Consider the following 19,260-nt stretch of genomic DNA (forward strand, 5'->3'; position numbering starts at 1 on the left):
ACTCTTGGAAGATATGAGGGTGGTGCCCTTTGGACTGGAGAATGGAGGCTATGGTTAAAGCCTCGCATTTTGCAACCACGCTGTTAATAATCAGCTGTTGCTTCTCTGTCATCCCCATTTTCCTGCTTTCTGCCCTGTTCCCGGAGCATTGCCGCTGTGTGGAGCTCACAGCTCCCTCATGCAGGGCTGTTTAGGGAACCCATTGCACCTTATCCCTTCCCCTTCCTCCTACAGGAGACTTGGCTCCTAGAGGCAAGTTCTTTGTTTCTCCTAGTCTACTGCCCAACTCCTGGGGCTCTGACAGTGGTAGCTCTTATTAGCAGATCTCTTATGCAGACATGCTTGTGTACAGGTTGTGTGTTTTTTGTTGAGTTTTAGATGTTCAGCTTATTGCTGTTTTAAGGGGACAGATCTGGCTACATCTCTCACTCTGCCATGTTTCTGATGTCACTGAAAAAATCTAATGTAGTACTTTAATGTAGCTTAATTTAAATTTAATTTAATTGTTTAACTTAATGGTATTTCCATTATAGTTTTTTAGATCTTTTTTAGTAGTTTTCTAGGACTTACCATACATATTCTATCAGACTCAGCTTCAGATTTATACTATCTCAAATCAGGTGATATAAAGAAATACTACTCTTATATAGCTTTATTCCCTTTTCCGCCTTTTATGGTATTATTTTTATATACATTATAGCTATTAATATTACTAGTTTGTTTAGACTGCCATAAGAAATTACCACAGATTAGGTAGCTTAAACAATAGAAATTTATTTGCCTAGAGTTTTGGAGGCTAGGAGTACAAGGTCAAGTTGTCAGCAGTTTGGTTCTTCCTGAGGTGTCTCTTCTCGGCTTGGAAATGGCTGCCTTCCCACTGTGTCTTCATACGGTCTTTCCTCTGTGCGCACACATCCTTCGTGTCTCATTTTGTGTCCACATACCTCCTTCTTATAAGGACATCAGTCAGATTAGTTTAGGGCCCAATCTAATGGCTTCATTTTAACTTAATTATCTCTTCAAAGGTAGTATCCCCAAATACAATCATGTTTTGAGGTTCTAGGAGTTAAAGCTGCAACATATGATAGAAGGTTGGGGGGATGGACACAAGGCATTCCATAATAGCCATAAAACTCATGTGTCACTTTATACTGCTCATCAAGCCCCATCTCCACCAGTCTATATACTCCAATTGTAGTTAGAATGACCTTTACAAAATTGGAAATCTAATAAAACCATAAACACACGTAGAGATTTTCTATGTATTCTATTTACCTTAACCTTAAAATATGACCCTCATCAAGAACTATAAGCTTGCCAGTATGGCGTATTATTTAAAATTGCCAATTCTGAAGCCTGACTTCTCAGGTTAAAATTCTAGCTTCTCTGTTTACCAGCTCTTAATTTGATAAATTATTTATGTCATTTCTCTTAGTTTCAGTTTCTTCTGTAAAATAATCATTGTTCTTATTATTGGTTAAAATACTTGTAAAAATTTCTTCATTGAGATTAAAAAAGATCATCCATATAAAGATTTTAGCATAGAGTAAACTTTTAAAAATTATCTTTTGTTATTATTTAGTTCTATGTTGACTTGATCACCCTTTTTTCTTATCTCACACCTCTCTCTTCATTATTTCTAAAAAATTATTTCTAAAAGAAGTCTCACCACACTTCTTTTAATTCTTAAACCATATGTCAAAATATATTCTTCTTGCCAATTCCAGAATGTCATATAAATGGAATGATATGGTATGTAACATTTAGAGACTGGGTTCTTTCATTTTGCATAATGCATTCAAGATTTAGCTTAGTCTCATATATCAATATTTTCTTCATTTTTGCCTCTTGGTAGTATTTTACTATCAGTTGTAGCACAGTTTGTTTATCAGTTTACTCACTGAAGGTCATTAGTGTTGTTTCCACTATTTGGTGATTATGTGTAATGCTACTATAAACATTTCTGTTCAGGTTTTTCTGTGAACATAAGTTTTCACTTCTGTAATATAGTTATCTACAAGTAGGATTGCTGCATCATATGGTAGGTTTAGGGGTTTTAATTTTTTTCTTTAATTTTTCAATCACACATATAATATTATATTAGTTTCAGGTATAAAATATAGTGATTAGATATTTATATAACTTATGAAGTGATCACCCTGATAAGTCGAGTACCCATCTGACATCATACATAGTTATTACAATATTATTGACTATATTCCCTATGCCGTACTTTACATCCCTGTGACTATATTTAGAACTGGCAACTTGCACAGCATAATCCCCTCCATGTTTTCACCCAGCCCCCCAAATCCCCTCCCATCTGTCAACAGTCAAAATATTCTCTATATTTAAAAGTCTGTTTCTGATTTGTTTGTTCATTTATTTTGTTTTGTTTTGTTTTGTTTTTATATTCCACATGTAAATGAAATCATATGGTATTTGTCTTCTCTATCTGACTTATTTCACTCAACATAATACCTTCTATGTTCATTCATGTTGTTGCAGATGGCAAGATTTCATTCTTTTTATGGCTGAGTAATATTCCATTGTATAGATGTACCATTTCCTCTTTATCCATTCATCTATTGATGCACACAGATTGTTTTCTTATCTTGACTATTATAAACAATGCTGCAATGAACATAGGAATGCATGTGTCATTTCAAATTAATGTTTTGGGTTTCTTCAGTTAAATATCCAGAAGTGGAATTGCTGGGTCATTCTTTGCCTCTTGTAATAGCCTTAAAGTCTATTTTGTCTGGTATAAGTATCACTACTCCAGCTTTTTTTCATTTGCATTTGCATGAAATATCTTTTCCATCCCTTTACTTTCAATCTGTGTGTTTCTTTCTATCTGAAGTGGGTCTCGTAGGAAGCATATGTATAGGTCTTGTTTTCTTTTCCATTTAGCTACCCTAGTCCTTTAATTAAAACATTTGCTTGGAGGATATACATTTAAAGTAATTGTTGCTAGATATGTAGTTATTGTCATGTTATTTTTCATATTTCTGATCTTTCTTTTTCTTACTCTTAAAGAAGTCTCTTTAACATTTCTCATAATACTGGTTTGATAGTGATGAACTCTTTTAGCTTTTTTTCTTTTCTGGGAAGATCTTTATCTGTCCTTTGATTTTAAATGATATAGTTTCCAGGAATATTAATCTCAGTTGTAGGTCCTTGCTTTCTATCACTTTGAATATTTCTTGCCAATTCCTTCTGGCCTGGAAAGTTTCTGTTGAGAAATCAGCTGACAGACAGTCTTATGGGAGCTTCCTCGTAGGTAACTAACTTCTTTACTCTTTCTGCTTTTAAGATTATCTGTCTTTAATCTTTGGCATTTTAATTATGATGTGTCTTAGTGTGGGACTGTTTGGGTTCATCTTGTTCGGAATTCTCTGTGCTTCCTGGGATTGTATTTCTATTTCTTTCACCAGGTTAGGGAAGTTTTCCATCATTGTTTCTTCAAACAGATTTTCAATTCCTTGCTCTCTATCTTCTCCTTCTGGAACCCTTATAATGTGAATGCTGGTATGCTTGATGTTGTCCCCAAAGCCCCTTGGTCTATTCTCATTTGGGCAGATTTTTTTTGTTCTGTTCTGATTGTATGTTTTCTACTATCTTATCTTCCAAATTGCTGATTTGATCTTCTGCTTAATCTAATCTACTGTTGATTCCTTCTAACTTATTCTTTATTTCAATCATTGTATTCTTCTTTTCTGACTGGTTCTTTGTTATGTTTTCTATTTCCATTTTTATGTTTCCTATCTCTTTGTTGAAATTCTCACTGAGATCACTGAGCATTCTTATAACCAGTATTTTGAACTCTGCATCTGGTAGACTGCTTGCCTTCTTTAGTTGTCTTTCTGGAGCTTTGTTGTAGTCCTTCATTTGACATGATTCTTTGTCTCCCCTTTTTGGCTGCCTCATTTTGTTTGTTTCTGTGCTATGTCTCTCAGTCTTGGTAATGTGGCTTTATGTAGTAGGTGTCCTATAGTTCAATGGCATAGTCTCCTATTCACCTGAGCCAGGTGCTCCAGGAATGTCCCTCATGTGCGTTGCGTGTGCCCTCTTGTTTTAGTTGAGCCTTGATTGTTGTTAGCATGTCAATGGAAAGGATTGACCATCAGGCTGATTGGCTGTGAAGATGGGCCATTAGGACAGTGGAGGAGCTTTTGTACAGAAGTTGACTCTACAGAGCAGAATTCACTTTAGCAGGGCTCAGGTGCCTGCCCTGTCTGAACTTTGGGTATGTCATTTGTAAAGGTAGTTGGGTGGTACTCTGGTGTAGTCTGAAGTTGGCCACTGGGTGTATTAAGTCTGGGGCCTCCTGAAAGGGGCTCTGTCGCAGGCTAAGTTCAGCTACTGCCTGTGCCTTGCCTGGGGCCACTTGGTATAAGCTACAAAATGATCTGAAGATGATTGACATTTGTGTTCAGCTTGGAGGTACCTGGGAAGGGTTAAGCTGCAAACTAAAGCTGGCTGCTGCTAGTTCCGGGCTTGCTTAGCAAGAGATATGGGGTATGCCAAGGCCAGATGCTGCTTGTTTGGGGCTTGTGAATTTTTAAGAGATTTTAGGAAATTCTTCAACATGAACCAAAACAGGCCACCTGTATAAAAAAAGTTACTGTGTGGGGTGGAGTCTCAGAGAATCACCAGCATGGGGTGTACAATGTTAGCCAGGTTGATAGAGACTCTGATATGGCACCTGCATGCACGAGCATGGTGGGTTGTAGGAGGGCTCAATAAAGGAACAAAGACTTTTGCCAGCACTTCTGTCTGAGAGAAATCTGTCTATTCAGCCCTCACCCTGAAGCCTGACAATTTAGTTCCTCCTCATGTGTCCCTGGCACCTTTAGCACGGATACTCCAACACTGGAGCTCAAATTGAGTGAATCCATCAGCAAGTAAGTCCATTCATGGGCCCTTTAAGAAGAATGCCTGGTGCTCCAGCAGTCCTCTTTCTCACTCAGCCACAATTTCTGCTGGTTTTCACAGCCAGAAATTATGGGGACTTCTATTCTAGGCACTGGAATCCCTGCGGCTGGGATACCTCACTCCCCAGGGGAAGCTACACAATCCTCCTGATTTTTAACTACCACATATGAGTATGGGACCAGCCCAATCAGTGTCTCTGCTCTTCCTACCAGTCTCAACATGGCTTCTTCTGTATAACTTTATTTGCAGGACTTCAGTTTAGCTGGACTTCAGACGATTCTCAATGATGGTTGTTCTGTATTTAGTTGTAATTTTGAGGTGGTGGTAGAAGAAGGTGAGCACAGCATTTACGTACTCCACCATCTTGACCGGAAGCCTCTGGTAGGTTTAGGTTTCACTGTCAAATGTTTCCTTAGCGCACCATTTTTTATTCTCACCAGCAACGCATGAGTTCATGGCTTTATATTCTCACTGGCACTTATGGTTTTAACTTGAATTATTTTAATGACTAATAATGTTGAGCATATTTTAATATATTCATTTGTCACTTATGTACATTTTTTAGTAAAGTTTCTCTTCAAATATGTTTTCTTATTTTTTTAAATTGATTTGTTTTCTCAATTTTGAGATTTGAGAGTTCTTTATATATTCTGATGTATGTTGCACACAGTTTTTCCCAGTCTGTGGCTTAACAGGGCCTTTAAAAAAGTAAAGGTTTTTAATTTTGATGACATCTACTCTATATTTTATAATTTCTTTTCTTTTATCAGTCATGATTTTGATGATGTAAATAAGAACTCTTTGCTTACCCAAAGTCATAAAATTTTATTCTATGTTTTCTTCTAACGATCTAATTATATTTTAACTCTTAATTACTTTTTATATGTCACTCTCTCACGGGATCCTTCTCTGACTTCCCAGACAAGATCAGATCCCTGTGTTATACATCTTTAGAGTACTTTATACATTTCTCCACATTTATCCCAGTTTATAATTATACATGTTGAATAATTATTTGCTAATGTCTGCCAACCCTTTTGATTGTAACTCACTAGGGTCTATTTTTGTTTACCATTACATCCTTGAACTTAGTACAGCTTACTTCACAGAAATGGAATAAATGAATAAATGAATGAATGAATGACTAGAAGAATATGCAATGGTATAGGTGCTACTATACACCATGGAAGACTGTATTAAGAGAAAGTGTTGTTGTCCTAAGTCCCTTGGCTACTTAGGCTCAACAATTTGTCATAGAAGAATGAGGTCAAGCCAAAGTTATTACCACATTTCTGCTCCAGGGCCCATTCTAGACAAAACGATATATATATAGAAAGACCATAAAGGGAAAGTAAGACTATTTTAGGATCTATTTTTTTACTTTATGAGGCTCAATGGTATTAACCTTAACCTTGACCAAGGTCACTCTTCTAATTCACAGCTCAAAGCCTGAATCCAAACCCAATACTTTCTTCATATGCTGTACTGCTTCCCTACCTCCTACACTCCTAACCTAAAGACTTTACAGTTATCTTTCAAAAGACTATGCTACGGCCATGCTACCTGAACAAGCCCGATCGCATCTGATCTCAGAAGCTAACCAAGGTCGGGCCTGGTTAGTACTTGGATGGGAGACCACCTAGGAAGACCAGGTACTGTAGGCATAAAAAATATAAAAAAATAAGGGATTGTAAGCTGACAAGGTCCTTGTAATCTGTGAGGTCAACCAAGGGTTACCTCACCTAAAAAATTAAAAAATTTAAAAATCTAAAAACAGACTATGCAGTTGTCAGAATATGATCTGGAGTCCTATCAGATGCATCTTGAGAAGACTATGGATTTTTCTCTTTTTATATATTCCTTGAAAGGATAATAAAACACCTTAATATAAAAATCTCATCCTGCTTTACCTTCTAGGCAGAATGTTACTATAGTCACCCTGAGTTATCTAATAATGAAAAGACCTGAAAGTTGTATTAAAAGATGAGATAGCCTAGAAAAGTTTCACTAATGATAGGAATGTGGACAAGTTCTTAAAGCTTATATAAATTAAATCAGTTAATAAATAATGACTATTCTATAGGATGGTTAAAAGGAACAAGGCTATGAGGCATACAAAGAAAGAGCACAATGCCTCACACATAATACAGCTCACAAGAAATGAGAGCTTCTTCTCCCTTTCCCCATGACAATATAGGCTGTCATCACTTGATAAAAAGACTATAATAAAGGCCCATAGTATGAGAAAAGAGGCATTGCCCTGACTTGCTATTCTCTCAGCCAACTCCTAAGACACTGTTGAGAATCCTTGCTAAGGATTCTTATAACTTCAGGTCTATAGCTGAGTCTAGCAACAAGGAGCCTTCCCTCTCTAGTTGGAAAGACATTATTGCTCAGGAGTCTTTAGGTCATTCTAATGTTCCAAGCCTGAGTCTGATTTATTTCCTAGAGATGAGTAGAGACTGTAGCTTTTTCTGGGTAAGGTTCTTAGGCTGGAGGTTCAAGCACCAACTCAATCAAGGCTCAATTCCATTCAAGGCCAGGACTTCAGATCGGAGCACATCTAGGTTCTCCAGATTGTCTACTCCGCAAACACTTTATTCTTAGAGGCACTACCAGTAGTTTGTCATGAACGTTTTAAGCCAATGCTTCTCAAAGAGCACATACACATGATTCATCTGGGGATATTGTTAACAAGTAGATTCTGAATCAGACTAAATCTGCATTTTTAATAAGCTCCATGGTTTACACTTTGAGTAACAAATCTCTAAGCCTCTGGTTCTCAAGTTTTAATGAGCATCAGAATTATGACTTGTTGCACACAAGCTTGCTAAACTCTAGTCCCACCGCAGAGTTTTCGATTCAGTAGGTTTAAGGTAAAGCCCCAATTTTTGCATTTCTAATAAGTTCCCAAAGTGATGCTGGCACTGTGAGAACCACTCCATTAAGTCATATACAAAAGGCCACTGTGATGCAGAATCTCATTTTCATGTAATCCACCTGAACTAATACGCTTAGACTTGTGCATTGTTCTGGCTTTCTGTGACCACTGTTCTTTCAATTTCACACTTTTTTTCTTGTATTACCTTTGTCTTCTACTTTAGTACCTCTATTATCTGATTACTGCAGCTTCTGACTGAGAGTTTCACTCCTTTGCTTCAAATCAACAAAGTGGGAGGGATTATAGGTAGCATGGATACCAGATAGCTGGAAGGCTGTCTTTACAGACTGGCTACCACATTTCTCCTCTGTTCCTACAAACTAAATATGACAATATAATTCAATGAAGACACCTTTTCGAGAAAGCACCATCTTATTGTTCTGAAAGGAAAGGTGGAAAAGACTCCTAGAAGAAGCAATCAAAAATTTATTCCATTTATCATCCACCAAGGGCTCTGCCCTGTGTCCCACCCCTACTATGGTTGCCTTCATTTCTACATCCTGTCTTCATTTTGTCACTGGTCCTAAGAAAGAAAATGGAGCAGGAATAACATATGCCCATTTATTAGAATAAAGTAAAAGTTGTCCTCTTCCTTTAACCTACCCTGCCTCTGCCCCTCCTGAACCTAGTCTACAGCTCAGCTTCAAAATGTCCAAAGAGAAATGTCACTGCTCTATGAGACAGCTGCTGGCAACAACTGAGAGAAGGGACAGACATTTCTCTTCTTGGCTTTTAATGTGGAACCATTTTTCTGTCAAATCTGTCTATCTGCACTTGACCTTTCAACAAAAAGCATGTATCTCTGTTAACAAGCCTCTCCTGAGTAAGAGGTGATAAATCCACTCCACTCTAGCTTTCATACCGTGCTCTACTCTTGATGTCACAGGATACCATACTGGGTTCTATTTCAGGCACACTTGGGGGCATGTTTTCTTCACACTTCATGTAAAAACTCAACTGGAAGTGGAGATCTCCATAAGAGAAGCATTTCAAAGTTAAGATTCAGTTCTCTGCTACCTCTTAATGATATTAATTAACCTGTGTCCTAGAGAAACAAATGGAGTTGGTAATTATAGAAAAGAAAGTGATAAAGATCAACTGTTTTGCCAACAAACCTTCTTAGCTAGCCAATTATATCTTTTCTAGAATCTCAGGCTTACAGTCCCATCATATCAATTTTGAAGAGATTATATATTAATAAAACATGTTAGTAATTTCTATGAATTATTAACATTTTGTAATAAAATGGCAAATGCCTATATTTCACATTTTATATGCCAGAAAGTATTCTAAGTGCCTGATATGTAATAATTAATTTCATTGTCACAACTAAATAAATTTGCCACTATCATTTGTTTCATTTCACAGAGGGATTAAGTATTCTGCCAGGATCTATTGAGGGCTAGAGGCAGGATTCAAACTCAAGCTCTCTGACTTATAATCTTTTACATTTCCCAAATCACTTGCATAAGATCTACCTGCTTGGGGAGGCAGGAGTATTTTTACATTTTGCAGATTTAAAAAAAAAGATGAGATTGGGAGAGGCTATGTGATATCTGAGTTTTGTGTAGGGCATTTTTGAAGTTAATTCAAACCCTCTTCTTAAGAGCCAGTTTAAGCCAGTCCAGAATTTTTTATAGCATGTCCCCTCTCCTTTCCAGTACAGGACAGAAGATATGAGACACCACCAGACCCGACTAAGGCATAGTGGTTGCTGTGAGGGCTGTGCATAGTCCCATGCATAGTTACAACTGGGGAAGCTCAGCAGAATAACATGATTTTTATCCAAAAGCTTTGAATTTTTGATCAATATTTCAACAATCGGTGGGTGGATAAATATTTCAGCGAGAGTTTTCTCTACATTCTGACATGTCTGGACCCTGGTCCCTTAATCCCTGGCTAATCACTCATCATGTGATTCCGTGAAAAGTCTTAGAACTTCCTACCCCACCATTACATTCTATCAAGAGAAATCAGTCAAAAGCAATGGAGGTGGGGTGGGGTGAGGCAAGTGAGTCTGTCCTTTCTTCTTTCCCCCCATCTGCGAGCCTGCCCTCACTTCCAAAGAACTCACCTAAATATTTATTTCAACCTTCCTGAAGGACTAGAGAAACCAATGGGAGCCAACAGTGTCTGGTCTCTGAGCCAGCCCAAGTGTGCACCTCTGTCAGGGTCAGGGCCTGTGGCACAAAAGGTCCCCCTCTTCCCCAAATTAACCTACCAGTAATTTACGGACTTATTATGTATGTCATTTATTTTCTCCCCTCGAGCTAGAATGTAGGCTCCACAAAGGCAGGGATTTGGCCATTTTTTGTAATTGATGCTACTACCTAGAAGAGTCCTAAGCACATCCCAGAGACTAAATACATACAGGAAATAAATAAATAAATAAATGCCTGAATGAATTACCTTCTGAATATTACCTGAATCTTCCACAAGTAACTTTATTATTAAAAGTTAAACCGATTATATTTTTCCTAAAAGTACTCAATCCACCCACTTCATCTCCCTCTTATTTTATCTTCTCACTATCCCCACTGACAGTTTCCCTAAACCAAGAACTCATTTTCTGTTCTCTGCTTAGGTCACTGCTTGGGTCCTATAAACATTTTGCCTCTGTTCTGGCACCCATTCAATGCTTACTTCCCACCTAGCCACAGGGATGTTTCTGCAGCCTACATATACTCTTGTCACATTTTTGGATAATGGACAAATTTCTCCTCTTGGTATATAACTTTGTTCATGGTCTGCCCCTCTTCCATACAGCTGTATGTCTCAGCTTTGGTTTCTCCCTTTAGCCGTACTTGCCCACCAGCCTGGTGTCTCATTAGTTTCTGAGCTCCTTTTCTTCCATGACTTTTTAGAGTTTTTTCTTTGACCTAGAAATAACTGTTCTCCACTAGAAAACAGCTTCTTCTTCGTTAAAGTACATCTCAAGTTGTATCTCCCCAGACTTAGTTTTATGTCCTTCTTACCTGCTCCCATAATCCTATCACTTATGCCTCCAGTTGTTGTTGTTGACTATCCATCTGTCTCTCTACTACAGTATAAATTCCTTATAGGCAAGAGATGTCTTTTAACTCTATGTCACTAGAGCCTGGCACAGGGTCAGGGGTAGAGTCTTCACTAAAGAACTGTTTAATTAGATAACTTGGAAGAAGCTAAGGAAAATGTTTGTACTTGTCTCTGTGCCCCACCTTAAGCTGGTACTCATGAGTTTTGAAATAACTTAGAAAAGATTGCAGTTTCAGCAATCTTCAGTTAGGTCCATGGAGATACAGCATAACTTTATGGACAGCTACATCTGACCATAATGTTACTTCTAAGTGACATTTTAGACATAAATTTTTAAATCATTACAGAGCAGGTATGGGCTCTTCCTTCTTTGTCCCTCTAGTTCCAAGAGCCTGGATGCCAAGCCCATCCTCTCTGCTTAAAATGGAAATGTATGGGCACTGGCCTAAGTTTAATTAAAGATAAAGACACAAAAATGATATTTAAAGTTTTTACAAAGACTAAAATTATAAATTGGGGTTTTCTAACCCACATCAGGGATTGTCTAGCATAGAGTAATGTTAGATTGGTAAAAGAGAAGTAGAGAGGGGAGAGGCAAGGTTGATCATTTCTTCTATCCCTTCTCAGGACCTCAGTTCATCCTGGGTTGCCATCCCTATACATGAAAACAGAGACCGCAGAAGTCAGCATGTGTACTCATAAAGTGTGGGGACTACCACATCCTAGTCCCAGAAAACTGCACAGTTCAATCTGGCTCAAAATGTCACCACTTATTCAAGATAATTCAGGGAAACATAGGACAAATTAATAAGAACAAAGCTTTATGTATTTATAATTGGAGAAAGAAAAATAAGAGCCCATTGAGGCAAAAGAGAAAGGGGAGGCTATAAGCAGCAGTGGGTGTCTTGCCAGTTCTGGCCGAGAGCTTGAGTCTGTCAGGCTAACAGTCAAAGTCAAGGATGAGTTGGGTGATGATACATACAGAGCTCCTTTCAATTCTATACTGTGGAATTTCTCAAGACCAGTGTGTTGACATGTGCCTGATCTCATCTGCCCCACGCCCTCTAACACATGTAAACACACACGTATTCTAACTATGAGACCTTCACCTTACTTTAGGAAGACAAAGAGCAGGTTAAGTTTGTTTGACATAACCAAAAGGTATTGAGCCTATGCCCAGTAGAACGAGGTCCATTCATGGAGTACTGTGGTGACCTGCTTAGTTGCCGAGGTCCTGGATCTTGCACTAGGAGAAAATTAATGGATTGGAGGCCTAACACTTGTTTCCAATGAAGTCCTAGACAAGTGATGAGAGTAGCCTAAAAGCAAGACTGCTGCTTGCTGTATGCATACCAGAGGCACAATTGCTCTGACCAAAGGCAGTAGTGAAGGTTCTCTCAAGCACAGGTATTTTCTCAGTGGTGTTGATTTCTTCCAAGTCAAAGGTGGGTCCTTGGTGTTCTGACCTGAGAAGATGAGACTAAAAGTGTCTCTCTAAAACTGTAGGATATTTTCCTTCATGAATGAAACAGATGTGCTCTGGCTATAAGCTCTCCATTATTTCGAATATTGGTAGAAATAGTAGTGTCTCCAGGCATAGATATAATGCTGACCCCTTCCATTGCACAACCTGTGCTCTGGACATGGGGGCCCCAGATGCTCTGCGGAAGACAGAAACACAGGGAGCTCCAATCAAAGCTATGATGCTGTCACTTCCCATTGCACTACCTGTGCTCTGGACAGGTAAACCCCAGTTGCTCTGACTGAGGGCAGGAGCAGTATGGGCTACAAACACAAGTATGGTGCCAGGCCCTTGGATTATAGCAGATGCATGGTGGCCAGAGAGTCTCCAGGTGTTCTGACAAAAGGCATGAAGTAAAGTATCTCCAATCACCAATATGGTGTTAACCTCTCTGACTACAGATGTATTCTGACGAGAAGGGCCCAAGTGATCTGACCACAAGGTGGAACAGAACTATCTCCTGGTACATGTTTCTTCTCAGTAGTATTATCTGTTCAAATAGTAGCAGGTGTGCTTTGTATGGTCATTGGGAGATGAGAAGGGGATCCTAAGTGCTCTGACAAGAGACAAGAAGGAAAGTGTATCACAGGACAGATTTGCTTTCCATAGAGCTGGCCTTTCCAATTGCAATGAGAGTGCAGGTTAAGCCTTCTCCAACATAAGCAGTGGTGCAGGATGCTCTTCCCACCTCTGGATCAAGCTGAGTGCTCCAGACATGGAGATGGTCTCTGAGACAGCCATACTGACCCCAAAGTAGCAGCACCTATCAAAGTAGCAGTACCTATCATAGGGGCTATAGATCCTCAAAATGCAAATGGGTCTGCAGTGGTGTTGGCTAAAGGTGAGTTATTGTCTCCAGTGTTAGTTATCTTTATGGCAGCTCTAAAGACAGAAGCAGTTGTTGAGCCAATGAGGAAAACACTTGGAGTGTTACAGAATGTCAGCTAGATAATGACAAGAATGCCAAAGATGGAACATAGGGAGGTCAAACCCACAGAAGCTGATGGAGTTGTGCTTCTAGTGGGTGGCTGGGCTGGAAGAGAGGTTAAGTCTGGAATTTGCACTGAGGCAGTCAAGATTCCAAAAGGGAAAAAGTTGTCACTGTTGATAGCTTCAGGCTGCAGCCCATCAGGAGACCTAAATGTGAGCCAAGTGATTTTCCTGAGTTAAAGAAAAGGTCAAAATTTGTTTTTGGGTCACTGACTTTGCAGACAGCTAGTGTATACTCGTGCTGAAGAAGGGCTGTCACTGGGCCATGGAAAATAGAAAGAAGTTCTCACTGGAGACAAGGGAAGACAGAAAGACGGCAGCTTGAAAATGGGGCATTGTATCTATATAAATTTCATCAGAATCAAAGACAGGCTTGGATGCGGAATCTGCAGAGGTGCTGGCTACTGGAGTGGAGGTGGCTGGGGAAGTAGTGATGAAGAGGCCAGTATATATAGGAGCACTGGGGAGAAGGGTTCTTGAATGCTGCCCATCAGGGGTTTCCAAGTTGGGCTGATGGGTGACTCATGGGCCAAAGGAGTGGTTGAAAGTTGGGGTGGGGCTGATGACCACAAATGCAGGTAGTCTGGAGATATCTGTTTCACACTGCAGTGGGCTGGGACAAGGAAGGGAGCTCACCTCTGAGCCTGGAGGAAACCTGGAGATGAAATCATGGGATAGCAAAGTGGTGTTCTCGTTAGCTACAGCAAAGTCCAAAACAAGGGGCTGGTTGAGTAAGATGTGCTGGCTGTGACAGTATAATTGACTGGGAAAGCAGAGATGGCCTTCATGGTGAAGATGGTGAAATTCTGGAGGAGGGGTCTGTAAGATCAAAGGGGGAGAATCCACACACACAAGCATAGCTGACTCCATTCTACAAGAGGAAGTCCTGAAAAAGAGGGTTAAGATGCTAGGAGGTCAAAGGAGGTTAAAAGCAGAAGATGCTGCAGCTATGAATGAAGGGATAAAATGCAAAGAGCCTCATTTCTAAGTAGAATCCCCAAATATGGGCTTGAACTTGAAGGAGATTCCACAGGAAGACCAAAAAAGGGGAGTTAAGAATTGTGCATCTCATTTCACAATTAATATCTGGTGTGAAGAAGGTAAAGGCAGACAGGACTGGGGGAGATAGGTCAGCTAAGTCCATGGCTGGTAATGTGGTTGTGGCTGGGATCTGCAAAGAGAGTGGGTGAGGACAAGGAGTCCACCACCCCAAGTGCAGGAAGGGAGAATGAACAGGCAGTCTGAATGGCACTGCAGTCTGAAAAGACTTTAATTCTCCAGATTCCACCAGTATCAGCTTTCTTCTCTAAGCCTAGGTCTCCAACAATGACTATACAAGGAGACTGTATGTATAGGGGTTGGAGAGAGTGCCTCACTTTGACCTCACAAAGTGGCATGAAAGAGACTGCATCAGTGATATTGAAATTTTCCATTTACAGGCCCTTCAACTGGAAGATGTGGGTGGAAAATTTCTGTTAGACAGTCTTTGAAAGCTCTTTTCTTTGTGTCTTCTTCCCTGACATCAGTGAGGTTGGAGCACTAAACCAATGGCCTGGCCTTCATCTACCACTTCCTGTCCACATTTTGGGAAGCAAGGAGCAGGATGTGGCTCACCAGACAGCCTTGTTGCACCTGGGTCACTCTTGCAAAATGACAGGACTTCTGGCATGGCAGTAATAATTTGGTAATGGCAGGAGCATTTGGGGAAGGAGCTAATAGACATCTGGAACTTCTTACTTAAACAGTCTTCTAGGAGCTTGGAACTGAGGTTTCCCTTCAGAGGTCCAAGACTGCATTACAAACAATGGAGACTCCGGTAATCTCCAGGAGCCTAGATACAGATGATACATTCTCACCACTGTGGAGAGGGGCACTATTCTAATTATTCTCCTCTTTTGTTATGCTTTTCTGGCATTTTATCAGAGCCTTAGGCTCAGTCTCCTTTAGTTAAGGAAGTGGAAGGTAACTGGAAAGCATGGGCCTCATGAGATATTTGGCAGCTCACAAGGCAGAAGGAGTCCCTCTGTACCCTGGAGAAGGACTCTACCATTCCTGAGTTTATGGTAACAGCATCGACTTCTTCAGAGATTCCATTCAGGACACATGATGGAAGGATCCTCAAAGAGAATAATTGAATCGCCCTATGACATGTTCATTTTTCTGGGGCAATGTCAAATAGAGAGGTAAAGACACACCATTCCTGTCAATGACCTATGAAGAGGGCCAAGGTGAGGCTCAGTAGGGTGACCTGGGCCAGACAGGGGAACACCACCAATGGAGTTAATGGGGGACAACACCTGAGTGTGGTGTAGCTGGTTGACTAAGTTGCTCATGAAGCACAGTTAGTGCCTTACTCCATCTTTGGGAGTTTCCATCTCTGAAACTCCCAGAGGCCTCCTAGCCTTTATTTTACGCAAACTTTACCTTAAAAAGGTTGATTTCAAAAGCATGCAGGACATCATTTTAAAGTCATTGTTTAATGGGCAGATATTGCTATACAGATGAAACTGACAAAAATCATGGCAAAGAAGGCTTAAGTTTGTTCATAACTATTATAAGAATTTATAATACATTTTAGAAAACCCAATCAGAAAAGATAATGTTAATGCGGTAGAATGGTAGACATAGGGAAGGCAGACAGGATGTGGTTCATGTGTGTGTGTGTGAGCGGGGAGGTTGTGGTGGGAAGCAAAGCAGGGCAAGAAGGAAACCAAAGCATCAAGCAAGCTGATACAGAAAAGGCTTGGTGAACATGTGCGCAAAAGGGCCTGGCCCTTTTCATAGTGTCCATTCCAATATCCACTGATGAGAAGACCATAGATCAAGGGTTCCCAACTCCGAGACACGTGTTTAGACTGTGGGATGCTAACTTGCGCAGCTTCAGTCAGATCTTCTCTTTCCAGATCAAGCCAGTCAGCACAGGGAGGGACTAGCCTTTAGACAGAATCACTTATGAACGGGGCTGTCCTGGCTCCCCTCAGCTAACAAATCACTGGACACCAGTTTACCTAGGCACCCTTTCCCTACTTCATCAATCCTGATAGATCAGGGCTTGGGACACTGCCTCTTCCAGATTAACAAATTGCTAAAACAAAACTAAAGTCAATATTCCTCAGAAAATTTTTAAAGGATCCAAGATGTCATATGATTCAAAATGTCCAATACATAATCCAAAATTACTCGCCACAAAAAAGAAGCAAACCTAATACTCAGCAGATGCAACCCCTGAAATGACACACAGGCTAGAATTATCAAAGACTTTAAAGCATCTACCATAACCATGTTCCAAAAAGGTAATGGCAACCACTCTTGAATATAATGGAAAGAAAATCTTTCAACAAAGAAATAGTAGTTATACCAAAGAGCAAATTTGAGATCCAAAATACATATTTTTTTAAAAATTCTGCATAATGGCTCAATAGCAAAAGAGAGATACCAGGAAAAAAAGTCAGTGAACTTGAAGATAAATTAATAGAAACTATCCAATCTGAACAATAGAGGGAAAAGGACAAAGAAAAAATTAACAGAGACTCAAGAGCCCAAAGGAAAATATCGAAGTCTAATATTCAAGCCATCAGAGTGCATAAATGGAGTAAAAGTAGAGGATTATAAACAGGAAATGCTGCAAAGCTAAAATAAATCCTGTAGTGTTGTATTAGAAACAGAGGTATCAGTAAAAATTTAGAATTTAATACAGATAAGTCATGGTATGAAAATAGACAGTTTGCAAGTGTGTGTGTGTTTCATAGTTCTGTCTGCTAAAGAAGGTTTGGCATCAAGGGCAGTGACTATAGCTAGCACCCAGGCTTTATTTTCTAAATGCTATTCTGTGATCCTTAGAAAAATGGCTGATTTCAGACTGGGCTGGAAATTTTCAGCTGAATCTCAAATACCTGGTTGTGTCAGAAAGTAGGAAATGTTCAAAGAATGTGGAGTATGTCACTACAACACAGAAGCCAGACTGAAGGGGCTCCCACTGGCCAAATCAGGGTAAATTAGAGCATCAAAATAATAGTTACAGATTATTACTCATTGAATGAAATAAAAATCCAAGAGTCTGTGGTGATAGAAAAAAAAAATACATAAATCAATTAGGTAGAAATCTATTCTTTTCACTAGAATGTCAATTAATAAATATAGAAGGAATAATGAAATCAGGAAATCATTTTATAACAATAATGTAATTAATTTAGTGAAGCAAAAATCATGAATAGGTTTTAAAACTTGTGAGCAAAAGTGTGATGAGAGTTAGAATATTTAGTCTCAAAATTCATTAATTGTAAGTTTATTAATTATAATAAATTTATTAAATATAATAGATTACATTTATTAATTACAAATAGAAGAAATAGTAATCTTACAGTGAGAAATCTGGCAAACACACATTAACCAGGTATCAAAGTTATCATCAGTAATGGGACAAGTTGACAGTATATTCTCACTGGTATGACACGCTGAAAAGTATACTTCATCACCGCTATGATATTTATGCAAAAATGTATAATTTTAATCTAGTCATGAAAAAAATAACAAAATTATAATGAAAGATGTTCCACAAAATACATGTTTTAAACTCTTAAAAATGCCATTATCGAAGTCAAAGAAAAACTAAGAAACTGTTCTAGATTAAATAAACCTGAAGGAACATGGCAACTATTCTGGAGTTGCTCTAGGACAAGAAAAATAAATGTATTTAATCTTCCCTTACCTTTGGCTATAAAATATATTATTAGGACAGTTGGTGAGATTTAAATAATGTCGATAGAAAATTATAATAATATCTACTAAAGTGAATTTTGCAAACTTTAAATTACACTGTGATATAAAGGAGAAGGACCTGGGTTTATAAGAAATACATACTAAAGTATTTAAGAATAGAGGCATCATATCAAAAAATGTATTATCAAATATCAAGTTAAAAATATAATAGAGAAAAATATACTATTTGTGATTGCAATAAAGTCTAAGATATCAAAGAATATATCTGTGTTATAAAATGTCACAGAATTAGAAAAGAATAGCTGGATAAGTAGATAAATTTACTGTTTTCACGAATAGGAAGAATTAATATCCTAAAAAATTAAATTCTTCCCAAAGTAATCTCTAACACGAGAAGGATTCCAATAAACATTTCAATGGTATTGTCTGTAGAGTTACATGAACTTATTCTAAAATTAATTTTTACCAATAAAAAGAAAAAATTAGATAATCGAAAAAGACAGGAACAGAATGAGATTGTCCTTCACAATTATTAGTATAGTAATTAAGACAGTGAGGCATTAGTCTGCTAGAGATGCAATAATAAAATAGCAAGGGCTGAGTAGCTGACATAATAGACAAGTATTTTCTCACAGTTCTCATGGCTGGAAGTCCCAAATCAAGGTGCCAGCTGATTCAGTTCCCAGTGAGAACTCTTTGGTTTAAAGACCACCGCCTTTTTAATGCATCCTCACATGGTCTTTCCTCTGTAGCACTGGGAAGAACGGCTGAGAAAGAGAGAGAGCAAACTCTGCTGTCTCTTTGTCTTCTTATAAGAGACACCAGTTTTATCAGATTAGGGACCCACATTTATTATCTCATTTAACTTTTATTTCCTTCCCATCTCCATATGCAGTCATGTAGGGAATTAGAGCTTCAATGAGGGGAAGGATACAACTCAATTCACAGCACAGATCAATGCAAAACAGCCGAGAAACAGGCACTCATGTATGGGAACTTGGTTTGTAATGACAAAGACTCCCCTTTTGACCAGACTTTGCCCAGACTCCTTTGAGTCCTCTTCTCTTTTAAGCCTTATTCTTAGCCTGCTGAACCCAGTTTTAGCAAACAATCTCGCTAAGCCAGTTATTTCACT

General features: G+C 38.8%; 1 pseudogene; it reads left to right on the forward strand.

The window, feature by feature from the left end:
• Nucleotides 1-6,484: 6,484 nt before the first annotated feature.
• On the forward strand, nucleotides 6,485-6,602 carry LOC120610137 (uncharacterized; annotated as a pseudogene).
• Nucleotides 6,603-19,260: the final 12,658 nt, after the last annotated feature.

The sequence above is a fragment of the Pteropus medius genome, unplaced genomic scaffold (assembly GCF_902729225.1).
Source record: "Pteropus medius unplaced genomic scaffold, Ma_sr-lr_union100, whole genome shotgun sequence".
NCBI classification, from domain to species: domain Eukaryota; kingdom Metazoa; phylum Chordata; class Mammalia; order Chiroptera; family Pteropodidae; genus Pteropus; species Pteropus medius.